The sequence below is a fragment of the Mastigoproctus giganteus genome, chromosome 5 (assembly GCF_048544385.1).
Source record: "Mastigoproctus giganteus isolate SK-2022 chromosome 5, ASM4854438v1, whole genome shotgun sequence".
Lineage (NCBI taxonomy): Eukaryota > Metazoa > Arthropoda > Arachnida > Uropygi > Thelyphonidae > Mastigoproctus > Mastigoproctus giganteus.
This window is the reverse complement of record NC_143579.1, coordinates 13,501,769-13,516,548: the sequence shown is the minus strand read 5'-3', so window position 1 is coordinate 13,516,548 and position 14,780 is coordinate 13,501,769.

Here is a 14,780-nt window from a genome sequence, read left to right as displayed (position 1 = left end):
TATTTCCTCAAAATTACTGTCTACAGAAGTTCAAGTCCAATGTCAACAAAAATCTTCTTTCGTCTTCTCAAACTCCAACGCAACCACGGTACTATGTACTGTAGGTTTGAATACCTCTCGTGTTTGAGGTTTACATAAAAAAAAAAAAAGTATTGAGCCAATCCGATTCTTTTGAGGCAGTTCTAGTCCAAGGATAAAGCTGCCCTGCTAACATCCCATTTTTCTTCCTACTCATGTACAGCCACACGGTTCACTCGACGTTGTCGCAGTGTACATTCCACCAGTTCCAGACGCACAAGTAGTTGATGAACTCCTCAATTGGCTGCTTAACCATCACCATTCATCACTGAAGGCCGTCATCTGTGGGGATTTCAATCTCCCAAGTACCCTGGGGAGCCTCAAGAGAAGACTGAGTCAGCGTCTAGACATATTAGGTCTTAAACTGGTGAGCACACCACCGACGAGGGGTGAAAGCGCCTTGGACCTCGTGTTTGCGTTAGCAAATTGTGTAGCTAATCAAAACCCGACAAGCAATATACAGTCTGATCATAACCCCATCATTCTCTCTGTGCAAACAGAAATGTCCATCACTTCTGGCAGGAGAAAAGTCATAGCCCAAACAATTACAGCGCCCAAAAATCTCAATACTGAAAGGTGTGTTTCTGCAGCCCAGGCAATCCCATGGGATGTACTTGAGGAATGCCACCCTGAACTCGGAATCGACCTAATGACAAGATGGATAGCCACTCTCTCTCTCTCTCTCTCTCTCTCTCTCTCTCTCTCTCTCTCTCTCTCACTCTCTCTCTCTCTCTATTGTGAAACAAACAAACTAACCATTACAGAGCATCCAAGGGCCTGGTGGAGCCCAAAAGTCTCTGAAAGCTTCCACGTGAAACAGAATAAGCGATGGAAAAACTCCGGCTCACACTCGAACAGAACTGCCTTCTCCCTAGCTAGGGCGCTTTTTATTAAGAACAAGAGGGAGGCAATAAAACTTCCCTTAGAGGCTACCATAAATAAGGGGAAGCCCTTCCATTGAAGCAAATCAGAGAACGCCATCGACTCACTCAATCTGAGCAGTTGGCTCGACCATATCACTAGGTTCGCCGCTCAGCCAGAATCCACTACACCAATGGAATTCCCAATCAATCCGATTTCATCAGACCCCTTAAATTCAGTTCAACTCACCAAATATCAGCTGATTGATGCAATAAATAGTTTAGCACCTACGGTCGCATCCGGCGCCGAGGGGATTCTTCAGAGTATGCTGAAATACCTGAGTACATTTATTGTTGATTCCATTCTGTCGTTATTCCACAAAATCCTTCATCAAAAATTCTTCATTTCTATATGGCATGTCTATCTAGTAAGACCGCTGCCAAAAATACGCTCTGCTTCTCAGCCCAGTCACTTCCGTCCTATTTCTTCTGCATCAAGCCTATTAAAGATATTTGAGAAATCTCTTCTGAAAACGTTAACCACCCAAATAATGCCACATCAGCCACGGCAGATCCACTATGCCACCCGGTCAAGATCCGCGCTACATATCTAGTCACCACCACTACCAAGATACTCGAAGCATTTGAGCACTGTCCGGAAATCACCGTTACTTATATCGACGTCCAGGTAGCATTTGATTCCGTAGCCGTTCACGCGTTGGCAAGGCTACTAAGTGGATATGGGAAAGTGGATAGGTCTGGATATGGGAAAAGCATACCAAAGGAACCTCGTGAAGTACAGAAATGATAAAGGAAACAATACCGACTCAGCAACGGAAACAAAACGGTACAGAGCGACTTTATTGAAAAATGGCAACATAGCACTAGCTGCCATGATACAGATACATCACTGCCAAAGATGGAACAAAAGGAAGAAATGGTCTTCAGTAGGCGATATGACTGCCGCTAATGTCGATGCAGGCTTTGCACCGCCTGTCCATACTCAGAACAACGTTGTTGTTAGGTTTTTGCAGTAACACCGTGCATTCCTCTGTCAGCGCCATCATCTTCAGCTGAACATTTTCTGGTGGGTGTGGATGTGCTATTAGGCGTCTCCCCAGAGCGTCCCATATATGTTTGATAGGATTTAGATCAGCGAAAACGGGCAGGCCAATCCATACGAACAATGTCCTCACTTTCCAAAAGCAGATCAACAGCTGCGTTGGGGTGTGGCGTTATCATCCATAAACATGAACTCGGGCCAATGGCACTTCGGAACAGACCCACATGGGGAAGGATTACCTCAGTAACGTAGTGTGCACCGGTCACAGTACCGCCTTCCAGTATCTGGAGTTATGTACATCCATTCAAGATAACGCCCCCCAGATGAGAACACCTCGACCGCCATATCGATCCCTTTCAGTGATGTTTGCGGGGTGATACTCCAATTGGGTATCACCCCGCAAACATCACAATAACCTCTCGCCAGATTAGCTGATGTTCAGAATCGCTGCTGAGACTAAATCTACTCTCATCAGTAAAGAGTATCTTATCCCATTGCGCTACTGTCCAGTCCTCGTGTTCGATGCGCCACTGTAAACGGTGTCTCCGATGCGCCGGTTTTAAAGGGGCACAGCGTACTGGCCGTCAGGCAAACAGTCCACCTTTATGGAGTCGCCTGGCCACAGTAAACCGCGATATCCTGCGTCCTGTGCAGCTGGTCTGCAATGGATCCCGTCTCGTGTCAGTCCTTCTTGGCCTGTAGGAGTATATAACGGTCATCATTGGGCGTTGTTTTTCGTGGACGACCACCACTGGTCCTTCGAACAGCTTCGACTGAGCCAAACAATTTCAAAATTATTCCCGAAATCCAGCTGACAAGTGACCCTGTCAGAACAGCTAACCAGATTTGTTAAACATGATTTTCCCTTTACAAACCATGCCAACTCCAGGACCCTTACTCGCCTCCATTATTTGAAAATTAAGTGAAATTCAAATTTCAATATCATTGAATATTTTTCAAATTCACTCTCATAATTTCTCACTGACACGAAGGGTTTTTCTTCTGCAAATATCGATTCAAAGTAATTGTTGAGTTCATCTGCAACATCAGCTGGAATATCAAATGTTTTCCCACGTCCATTACATAACGGCTGGATTTGGTTTGTCCTTCTCTTTGCATTTATGTGAGCGATTTTTCATAATCTGCCTTTCCCAACATAAATTTTCTGTGCCACTATGACAGATCAATTTGTAGCTGTTATAGGCTTCATAATTTTTATTCCTCTGTAACTTTTCCATGCCGTATTTTTCTGCTCAAGTAATCTGGCAACTACCTTATTAATCTAGCGCGGAATCTTCCTTATGGAGTATTTTTTAATGGTATATAAGTATACGTCGTCTACCATAATTCAATTGTATTCGCTCTCTGTGCAGTATATACCCAGTTAATTGGTCATGCAGTACCTTAGGCATCTTAATTTACTTTTCTGAAATTATAACCCATTCCTTTGCCTTTAATTACTGCTACCTGTCTCTTCATCGTCTACTTAGAAATGATAACATCCTGCTACTGTCAGCACTATTATGTAATTTAGCCCATGGGTGATGTATAGAATATTTTTTTTCCCTAACATGTTGATACAAATAACAATCATCTAGTTCAGTGCTTCTCAAACTATCTGTGGTGAAGGACCAGTTCCTTTTATTTCCCATCCGTCGCGGAAGAATCGCCGCGTATTAGTAACGTCCGATATGAATTTCCAATTAGTCACGGAACGATAATAGTACGCTGACCACACTTTGAACAGCACTGATCTAATTGATTAAAAAATTGTCCCCCACGTCGAGTTTCCTTCTCATTTCTAATCAGAGGAAAATTACAATCACCCATAAGACATTCACTTACTTGCCCATTCCACTCGCATGCAGAGGCTGTCATCATAAGCTCCACAATCATCTGGCCTATATATAGCTCCCACCCTCATTATACCTTTGCTTCCATCTATCTCACACCATACAGATTCTATACTAGCATACCAAACGTCGGAATCAGGGAAAGATTTCGTCGCACTCAGGTTACATTTGATTAAAAGCATGGCCCTATGTATCTACCCTACCCTTTCTAAATACATTTCCATACCATACTGAAACACGTCTCTGGGTGGAACCCCGTTTCCGTAAGCTCTAGTATGTCGTCTTAGTTGCGTTAACTAGCAGTTCGAATTCACTCTTTTTATTGACACCTCTGACATTACCGTGTAAACATAAAGACCGAAGTTATTTAAGTTGGCTTCCCTGCCAAATTGGCGATGACAAGTACCTCTATGGTATGTATATAATGTATTTAAGAAAGACAAAAGTATTGGGGACAGGGTGATCTTCTTATCAAAAGTAGCCTGAGGCAAAAAAGAGCTTTTTCTGAGTCTGAAGTTGCCTGCCAGCATAGTATGTGTGGTGGGAGTAGGTTGGTAGCAAAAAACAATGAGGGAGTAATCTACAGAACAGAAGATTGCGAAGAATATGGGCAAGCAAGCCCAAATCAGATTGATTGGAATAAGTGGTACGGAAATTCATGATGGGGAAAACTTTTTAAAATAACTGGGGGTGAAAATATTCTCGACCTCATCATTACTAACGATTCGGATGACATCATAGGGCTGAAGTGATCATGCAATGGCAGTCGTTAAAGCCATGGGTTTTAACTTCAGAAGAGGGGACTGGACAGTTTAAAGCATTGTATGATATCTGTGGACTGGGATGATGCATTTGAATTAGGGAATACTTTTAAAGCAAAAATCACAGAAGCCATGAACACATACATAACGTTAGCATTAGCATTTTTAGCATTAGTAGAGGCATTTGATGCAAGAAAGCAAGCTTATGCAGCATCAGCCAAAAAAAAAAAAAAAAAAACCCACTTCCACTTCACCCCTCTGTTCGTTCAAAATACCTGTCTAGCTGAGCCTTAAACTTATTTAGACTATCAACCTCCACTACAAGGGATGGAAGTCTGTTCCACCAACCAACCACCCGCTGGCTAAAGGCAAATTTCCGCACATCTATCCTACATCTGTCTTTCCTCAATGTGAATTTATGCCCTCTCAGGTGATTTTTCTGAGCTAGAGGAAGAATCCCATCAGCATTGAGCATGCTCAAACCATTCAAGGCTTTATACACCTCTATCAGATCACCTCGCTGGTGCCTAGTCTCCAGACACTGTAATTTGCAAAACTTAAGCCTTTCTTCGTAAGAGCACCCTTTGTTCCATTCACTAATCTTGTTGCCCTTCTCTGTACTCGTTCCAGCAGCTCTACATCCTTCTTGAAATGAGGCCTCCAGACCTGTATACGGTACACTAGGTGTGGCCTGACCATTGCCTTATACAAAGGAATAATCACTTCCTTATCCCTGCTGGAAACATTCCTGTATATCATTGACAATACTCCATGAGCTACTCTTGCAGCCCGTCTGCACTGCTCAGAGAACTTCATATCTGCCTGCACAACCACCCCCAAGTCCCTTTCATTCTCTACCACTGTCAGTGTAGTACCACAGAGTTGATACGTTGCTCTGGGGTTGCTGTTTCCCATGTGTAGTATTTTACATTTGTCAATGTTAAACTTCATTTGCCACCTCTCAGCCCATCTGCTCAACCTTTCCAGATCCTGCTGCAGTAGCATAGTGTCAGTAGTGTCCTTGACAACCCTGCCAACCTTTGTATCGTTTACAAACTTGGACATTAAGCTTGATATACCATCATCAATATCATTTATAAATACAGAAAACAATAATGGACCCAACACTGAGCCCTGAGAGACTCCACTAATAACATTAGTCCACGATGAGCTCTGTCTTCTCCCCCTCAACCACCCCTTTATCCATAGCAGCAATTTGCCTCCAATTTGTGTAGCAGTCTTTCATGTGCAACAGTATCAAAAGCCTTTCTAAGATCCAAGTATATAATATCAAAGCTATTCCCTGCATCCAGTTCTTTTGTGACTGCATCATAGTATCCAATCAAATTGGTCAGGCAAGACTTCCCCTTAACAAAACCATGCTGTGTCCGAGTTATAAATGAAGTCTTGTCTAAATGATCCTGCAGTGCTTCTTTAACCAGTGCCTCCATTAATTTTCCTGGAACAGAAGTTAAGCTCACAGGTCTGTAATTACTTGTGTCAGCCTTTGATCTTTCTTTGTGAATTGGGGTCACATTTGCACATCTCCAGTCTATGGGTACCTCCCCTGAGTCCAAGGAAGCTCTCATAATTATGGCTAAGGGTTTGCTTACTTCCTTTGCTGCCTCCTTTAATATAACTGGATAGATCCCATCCACCCCGGGTGCCTTTCTTGTGTTTAACTTCAACAGTTTCTCCTCCACTTTACTCCCAGTTATTTCAAGATTCTGTAGCTTACTGCTAGAGTTCAATACACCTCTGGCATTCCCCTCGCTGAATAACTCCTAATGTGTGAATGTCGATGTAAAATATTCATTTAGTTTGTTAGCTACCTGAGTAGGAGCATCAACAGTTGACCCATCAATATCAAGTGGACCAATCTGATTCATCCCCTTCCTTCTAGAGTTTACATAAGTAAAGAACTCTTTGCTGTTTTTCTTTGCATCCCTTGCCAAGGATTTCTCGTAATCTGCCTTCGCCTGCCTAACCTCCTTTGTAACTTGGTTGCATATCAACTTGTATCTATCATAGGCTTCTGTGTCATGTGTTAATTTGTAAGTATCCCATGCATTTTTCTTCTCTGCCATATGCCTCATTAGTTCATCTGACATCCATTTTGGCCTAAACCTTGAACAATATTTCTTAGTTGGTATGTAAAGCCTAGTAGCTTCCAAGATAAGTTCTTTGAATGCTTCCCAATTTGAATTTGCTGTTGGTAACATCATCAGTTGGTCCCACTGTACAGAATTTAAATACTGTCTCAGTCCATCGTAGTCGCCTTTACGGAAGCAATAACCCTTTCCTTTACTCCTAATGGTAGTTACCTCTTTGAGTAAATCCCACTTCAGTACACTGTGTTCACTGCCACCTAGTGGTTCATTTATCTGCAGATTCTTAATGCATGAAGAATCACTGCTGATAATCAAATCAAGAGTATTACTCCCTCTAATTGCCTCCCGAACATGCTGATGTAGAAAACAATCATCCAATAAATCCACGAAAGCCTTGCTAGTGTGTGAGTGACCAGCCCCCAAATTCCAGTCAATATCTGGGAAATTAAAATCTCCCATTATAAGACTCTCTGATTTACTGGCCCACTCTATTTCCCTGTACAGTTTCTTATTATACTCATCAGAGTCATTAGGCCTATAGCACACTCCTACTCTCAATTTTGATCTCCCAATTCTTATGTCACACCAAACTGACTCAACACTGCACTGTCCAGCGATGTCGACTGGCTTCACTTCCTTGGTTTTTATGTGTTTCTTAACTAATAGCATAACTCCTCCCCCCTTCCTATCCTTTCTGTAGACGTTGTACTTCCCAAATTGCAGTTCTGCATCCCTTATATCTGTGTGACACCACGTCTCTGATATCCCAACAATATCTGCCTTTGATATTTTGAGCAATACCTCAAATTTATTTTCTAAACTCCTAGCATTGGTGTACACGCAAGTATACCTGCACCTGTTTCTATTCTTAGCTACCCTAACACAACCCATGTGTTTACTTGTACAGCAATGGCTCCCAGTAGTCTCTGAAATATCATGCATCTTGTTTTTCAGGCTTCTGCTCATTCTAAACTTTAAGAAAATATTACAGGAGGATGCTGAAATAGATGACTGGAGAACTGGCTGGTCAAATAGAGGAAAAAAAGATAGCATGGCAGTTATAGAGCGATGAAAAGTACTGAAACCTACAACAGTTACAAGTTGATCTGTAACAGTACAACAGATAAGGTCAGGGAGACCAATGCAGTGTATGAGAAAGTAGTAGCTAAGAGAGCAAAGAATGTGGACAAGGAATTTGTCATAAAAAGAAAACGATTCAAATCGGAATGCATTGGGTGGAGGAAAGTTTTAGATAATCCAGTTGATGTTCTGGACGAATTGAATTAGTCTTTAATTATGAAAGATCCTTCATGCTGAGCCATATGAAATTAGTGAATGTCATAATTACAGATTATTAGAAAAACGATTGAACATAAAAGCGAGTAAGGATCCAAAGACTGATGTCATATACCCTATAGTTTTGAGGGAGTGCATTGAACTATTGAGATTAATTATGAGGGCATCTTTTGACTCAAGGGGAATTCATTTGAATTGGAGAAGTGCTAATGTATTGCCAATATGTAAATCACTGTAAGACAGAAGTTGCTAACATTTGACTTGGTCCCTCATGAAAGGGTATTCTATAAGCTTCAAAAGGTTGTGATTAATGGATATTCTCCAGATTGGTGGCAGGTCAGGAATATATCTCGAAGATCAGCTCTTGGACCACTTGTTTTTCATTTTCATGACACCGGCGAATGCGTATTTAGATGATGCAGATTGGCAGAGTTGCTAAAGATCAGTGCCAAGCAAAGCTGCTTCAGAATGACTTTTTTTTAGCATTAGCAAGAGCACATGATGCAAGCTTATATAGCATCAGCCAAAAAATATATATATACAACCTTATAATTTCACCCATCCATTCGCTCCAAATGTTTCTCTAGTTCTGCCTTGAATCTGTTTAAGCTATCAACTTCAAAAATGACAGATTTAGGCCTAAATCTTGAACAATATTTCTTAGTTGGCATGAAAAGCCTAGTAGCTTCCAAGATTAATTCCTTGAATACTTCCCATTTTATTATTAGCCATATGGTGCAAGGAAGCCTGAAACTTATGCTGCACCAGCAAAAAAAAGTTCCCGAGTTATCCAGAGACAGAGTCAAAAGTAGAAAGACATCACCAAGGAAGAGATATATGATGATATCCAGCTGAGGATCCTGGGTGTGCCAAGTCCATACTCACCAGATGTGAGCCCCCGGGGTTATTTTTTGAATGGGAACAGACTTCTAAGATGGTCAGAAAAGTGGCAGCTATGTTTTGATGTTGCTAAACGCAACTTGGAGAATATCAATCCACATATAAATTATACGCTTGGTAGGGTTGAATTAAAAACAGTGGGGGAGAACGGACCGGGATTAATACGGGCAGATATGAAGTTTTCTGACGGTAAACAGGCAGCTAAGAAAGCACGTGGTATCATATGAATGATTTATCTAATGCTATCATGTATAAATAGGGAGGTCATAATCCCACTGCATAAGTCAATTGTAAGGCCACGTTTGGAACAGTGTTCAAAAGTTCAGGTCGAAGAAAGATAGAGCTTCTTGAAAGGATCCAAAGAAAACAACTTGAATGGTGAGATCGGCAGGATGACTGCATGTGGCAAAACTGCGGTTATGCAGGCTACCAGACACTTTAGCGGTAACCTGATTGAGGTTTACAAGGCTGATAAAATTAGTAAAATGAATGGTGGAATTCTGTTATAAAAAAATCGAAAACTAGGGTCATAAATTCAAAATACACAGATTCAGGCTTGGATTAGATTATAGGAAGTTTTCTTAGCCAGCTAGTCATTGATTGCTTAAACAAGTTGTCCTCACAGGTATTTGAGGCTCAGTTTAAATAAATTTAAGGTCAACTGGATTGACCACCCCTCAACAAATCCAGGCATGCCTGTCCAGAAGGTCCTGCATTAGTAGGCCTGACATAGCCAATTGGTGAGGCAAGTCCAGTAACACAGTTTGTGGGGACTGGGGTCGAAGCCAGTGACTGCTAAATACGATTAACGTTTGTATTGATTGATTTTTTTGTGAAATCCACTGAACTGGTGGTCGTGCTAGAGTATAAAAAATAAAATATGGAAATTACTCATGTCCACTTTTATGAATTGGAGATACATTCGCACATCTCCAATCCATAGGCAGAACACATTAAGTCTGGTTAAATTAAAAATTTTAAATATATTTGATAAAATTATCTGAAGGGTGTCAAAAATCCTAGGGCTGCTTCTACCCATAGGGACCTTTCCTGAATCAAAGTATATGAACAAAAACAGAAATCTGTGCAATTTTTACCAGTGGAGGTAAAAATGTCACTCAGGAGAATCAACTGCATATAAATTTGAATGACTTATTAATAGTACATACAGCTTTGTGCTACAGAATTTCATGTTGATAAAAACTACAGTGCCACAAATGCCGAAGATTTCAAACATGGATATTTCATTTTAATAAAATTCTCTTTTGATCTTGGTTTACGCACGTGCCTTATGTAGGAAGTCAGCACTACTCCCACTCCGACTGAAACTCCGCTCACAGCATGTTCTTTTTCTCGCACCAGTTGGAAGCACCATGAAGGTTGTATTGAAGGCCACTTCCTATCAGTAGACTAGCGGCAGATAAGCGAAGTAGCGGGGGTGAAATTCAGAAATTCTGTTAAACAGTACGCAGGCAACGATATTTCGTAGGTTTTATACTCGAGTCTTCACAGAACTTTATGTAAAGTAAGAAAATTATAAGTTTATCTATAACTAGATGTATAAAATTATTTTCCATCACCAATTTTCATTTAATTGATCCAAACGTATTTTTAAATTTCATATTATAGGAAGGGTAGTGATCTCTTTTTCATGAAAACCCCACACAAGAGGTATTACAGCCTATGATACTTAATACTGTACAGACGAAAGATATTTGACATTAGACGTGAACTTCTGTAGACATTCAGGAAATATGTATGAAGGTTAGCATTAGTAGATCCACACGATGGAAGAAAGCAAGCTCATGCATCACCAAAAAAGAAAACCTTCCCGTTTTACCCGTCCATTCAATGCCTGTCCAGCTCAGCCTTAAATTTATTTAGGCTATCGACTTCCAAAACAGAAGTCCGACACACCAATCAACTACCCGCTGGCTAAAGGCAAATTTCTGCACCATCTTTTCTACAAGTTTCCGCAATTTGAATGTTTCATTAGCATTAGTAGAAGCATATGATGCAAGAAAGCAAGCTTATTCAGAATCAGCCAAAAAAAAAAACACACCACTCCCATTTCACCCCTCCGTTCGTTCGAAATACCTGTCCAGTTGAGCCTTAAATTTGCTTAGGCTATCAACTTCAACAACAAGTGATGGTTTCTCCTCAGGTTCTTAATCTGCACGAGAGGAAGAATCCCATCAGCACTCAAGGCCTTATATCCCTCAATAACTTCACCTTGCAGTGCCTACTCTCCAGAACTTAAGCTTTTCTTGGTAAAAGCACCCCTTTTTTCCCCCTCGCCAATCTTGTTGCCCGTCTTTGTACTCGTTCCAGCTACTCTACATCCTTCCAAAAATGAGGCCTCCAGACCTGTACAGTATTCTAGGTGTAGCTTGACCATTGCCTTGTATAACAGAATAATTACCTAGCTGTCCCTGCTAGCAAAATTCCTATGTATCATTGACAACATTCCACAACCTGCCCATCTGCACTGCTCAGTGAACTCCATACTAGACTGTAATTACCCCCAGATCTTTTTCACTTTCCACTTCCCTGAGTGTAGTGCCACACAGTTCACATTTCTCTTTGGTTATTGCTACCCATATGCAGTACTTTGCATTTGTCACTTCTCAGCCCATTTCCCCAACCTAGCTAGATCCAGTTGGAGTCTTTGCTATCATCAACAACCTGGCCAACCTTTGTACCACATGCAAACTTGGACATTAAACCTGATATACTTTATACTTTCAATATTATTGATAAATATACAAAACAAATACGGGCCCAACACCAAACCCTGCAGAACTCCACTAATAACATTTGTCCACTGAATACCACTCTGTCATCTAGCACTCAACCATCCCTTTATCCATTGTAGCAACTTACCCTTTGTAGCAACTTACCCTTAGTGCCATACCTCTCCAATTTGTACAGCAGTCTATGATCAACAGTATCTGAAATCCAAATATATGATATCAAAACTCCTTGTATCCAGTTCCTTTGTGACCACATCATAGTATCCAATCAAATTGGTGATACATCTGCACACCTCCAGTCCATGGGGACCTCCCCAGAGTCCAAGGAAGCTCTCATAATTACGGCTAAGGGTTTGCTTAGTTCCTTTAATATAACTGGATAGATCCCACTCACCACCCCAGGTAACGTTCTTATGTTTAACTTAGTGAGTTTTATACATTCATTACTGTTGGAAATTGAAAGTGAGCAAGATGGTTTACTTTATTCTTTGGCTTTCCCGTCATATGGTTTTGAAGCATTTTTGGGTACTCACCAAAAAATCAAAATGTTTTTAGAAATGAAAGAAGTCAACAGAACTGGTTTCAGGATTTGGCTTTCATTGTAGATATTACAGGGCATTTAAATGAATTGAATTTAGAACTTCAGGGTCGAAATTAGGTTGCAACATTTATGTATTTATTAGAGTTAAAGCTTGTAAGATGAAACGACTTTAGGAAAGGCAACTGAAAATGTGATTAACAAGATTCATATTTGGTTCTTGCAATTTCAGCAAGCATGCCACAGATACTCAGGAATTAATATTTAGGTCTGAACGTCGATTTGAAATATTCAAGACGTGAAACCAATTTTTTACTCTTTAACGCTCCTTTTTCTTGGTGCTGAGAAAGCAAAATGGAACTTAACTATAACAGTGCTAAAAGAGAAGTGCAGTGAAGTTGTTATTCCAGACTTATTACTTGCTAGACATTTTGTTGCTGCAAGAATCTTAAGCTGTTTGGTAGTACATACCTTTGCGAGCAGTCATTTTCACTCCTGAAGACAATTCACAGCACAAGATTAACAAGTGGGCACTTATCATCCATACTGAAAACTACATTATCACAAAAGCTTATACCCAATATTGATAAAAGTTTCTTGCAAAAGACGCTAAAACAATATTAAATTAATTTTGAATCTATAGCTATAGTTCCTACCTGACTTGTCCGCGTGTGTTAATATTGAAAACAAACCAATGCATTCAAGTCAATATGCGACCCGCACTGATCCTCATATGGTTTAGTGGCTCCTGTTCCCGAGTTTGACTCATGATCTACAGCAAGATAGGACAGCCTTGGCATACAAATTATGATGGCTGATGTTGCAATTCCTTTTCACTATCCATTTCACTTCAATTTTGCTTTTGTTTATTAAGGGTAGTCCTGTCTACCTTGAGACAAATGATTGTATAGTATTATCTTGTATTCTGCTGTGAACAAGTTGATTTTGAGTGCCCCCACTTTATGCTACCTGGTTATATCAACTGTGATGAATTGCTACGTCTCTCTCCTTTTATTGTTATCTGTGGAATACCTCTTACTTTCCAGGGTTAAGTCATCACGATACGTTGGTGGCCAATGTTTATATAGGGGAACATTTCAGAAAATAAAGCGAACGAAAATTTTTTTTTATGGGTTTAAGGCCATGTGCCTAACTATGGGGATGTTAAATACACAGTTTATGTATATAAACGGTGAAGTTCACACTGCGTTGTACAGTTGTATCTGTTTCCAGAATGAAAAAAATTTTGGCCACGTGTGGACTATCTGCCAGGAGGTCAGCAATACTGAAAGAAGCGCTTGTCCTGGAAAAAAATGGAAAACATAGCTTGTCGGTCACTATTGTATTTGGGGCAATCAATGAGTTCATGTTGAACAGTGAGATGAGTGTTGCAATTTGTAGTGGTGGATCAGTACCTGCAAGAAGATAAAGATGTGTATGGCCTATTCGTGGTCAGGCTAATACGACTTTTTCATCACGTATACTGCATTTCCAAGGTTGGAGATTTCTTTATACAGAGCAGTTTGTTCCCAATTTAACTTTGCCAGATGTGTTGCCATTTTTCAAGACACCACTTCTTTATAACTGACTTGTAGTCTGTGATGGGTATACTAAACGATTCATCTATAGGATCTGTAGAAGTTTTTGTAGCTAGATCAGCACGTTCATCTCCAGAAATTCCCACATGACCAGGGATCCAACAAAAGATGAACTCTTATTTCTTCCTATTTAGCTTAGTCACAGTATTCCAAATCTGTATAAGGGGTTATCATGATTTTTATTTTGCTGTATAACTTGAATAGCACTAATAGAGTCTGTATTGATCACTGTTCAATGCATTTGTTGATAAGGTGAAATTTAACACTATGAGGTAGCACAGAGTTCTGCAGTGAAGCTGCTGCATTCAATGGAGAGTTTCTTGGCTATGGTAAGGTTGGGAAACCTGCTGCTGCACCAACACGGTCATCAGATTTAGATCCATCTGTGTAGATTGGCTTGTATTCTGCGTGCTGGGTCCTCAATGCGTCATGAATTTGCAGCCTGGTTGTTTTACCAGACCCACTTGTTTCAAAATAGGATAATCATACTGTTCTACATGATCTTTTTAAGCAAGCCTTATAAACATGTAATATTTGCCTACTGCAAGGAGAGGGAGTAAATTAACACAACTCAATTGATCAGTGTGATTTTAGTGGGAGGGAGGGGAAAATATCAGTCAATGAAATTATGATTTACACAAGTGTGTACCAATACTATGACCTATAAATTTACTTTGGTAACCAAACAGAAGTGTAAGTTAGCTCCCTACTTCTTCTGCTGTATTGTGCATAATCAAGTGATGTTGACTGCAGCAATTTTTGCAATATATGTGGAGATTATTTTGGAATGCCTATGCATGATTTATACAAGTTGTTGAATACCTAATTTCTGCAGTAGCAGATCAACATCAGAGGGGCAGTTTTGTTGGCTAAGTGTCATGCCTTTTGCTATTCCTTGAAATGTTGAGAACACCCATACCATTACATAAACATTTGATTTACTACTTTTGTATGGCAAATATATCAAAG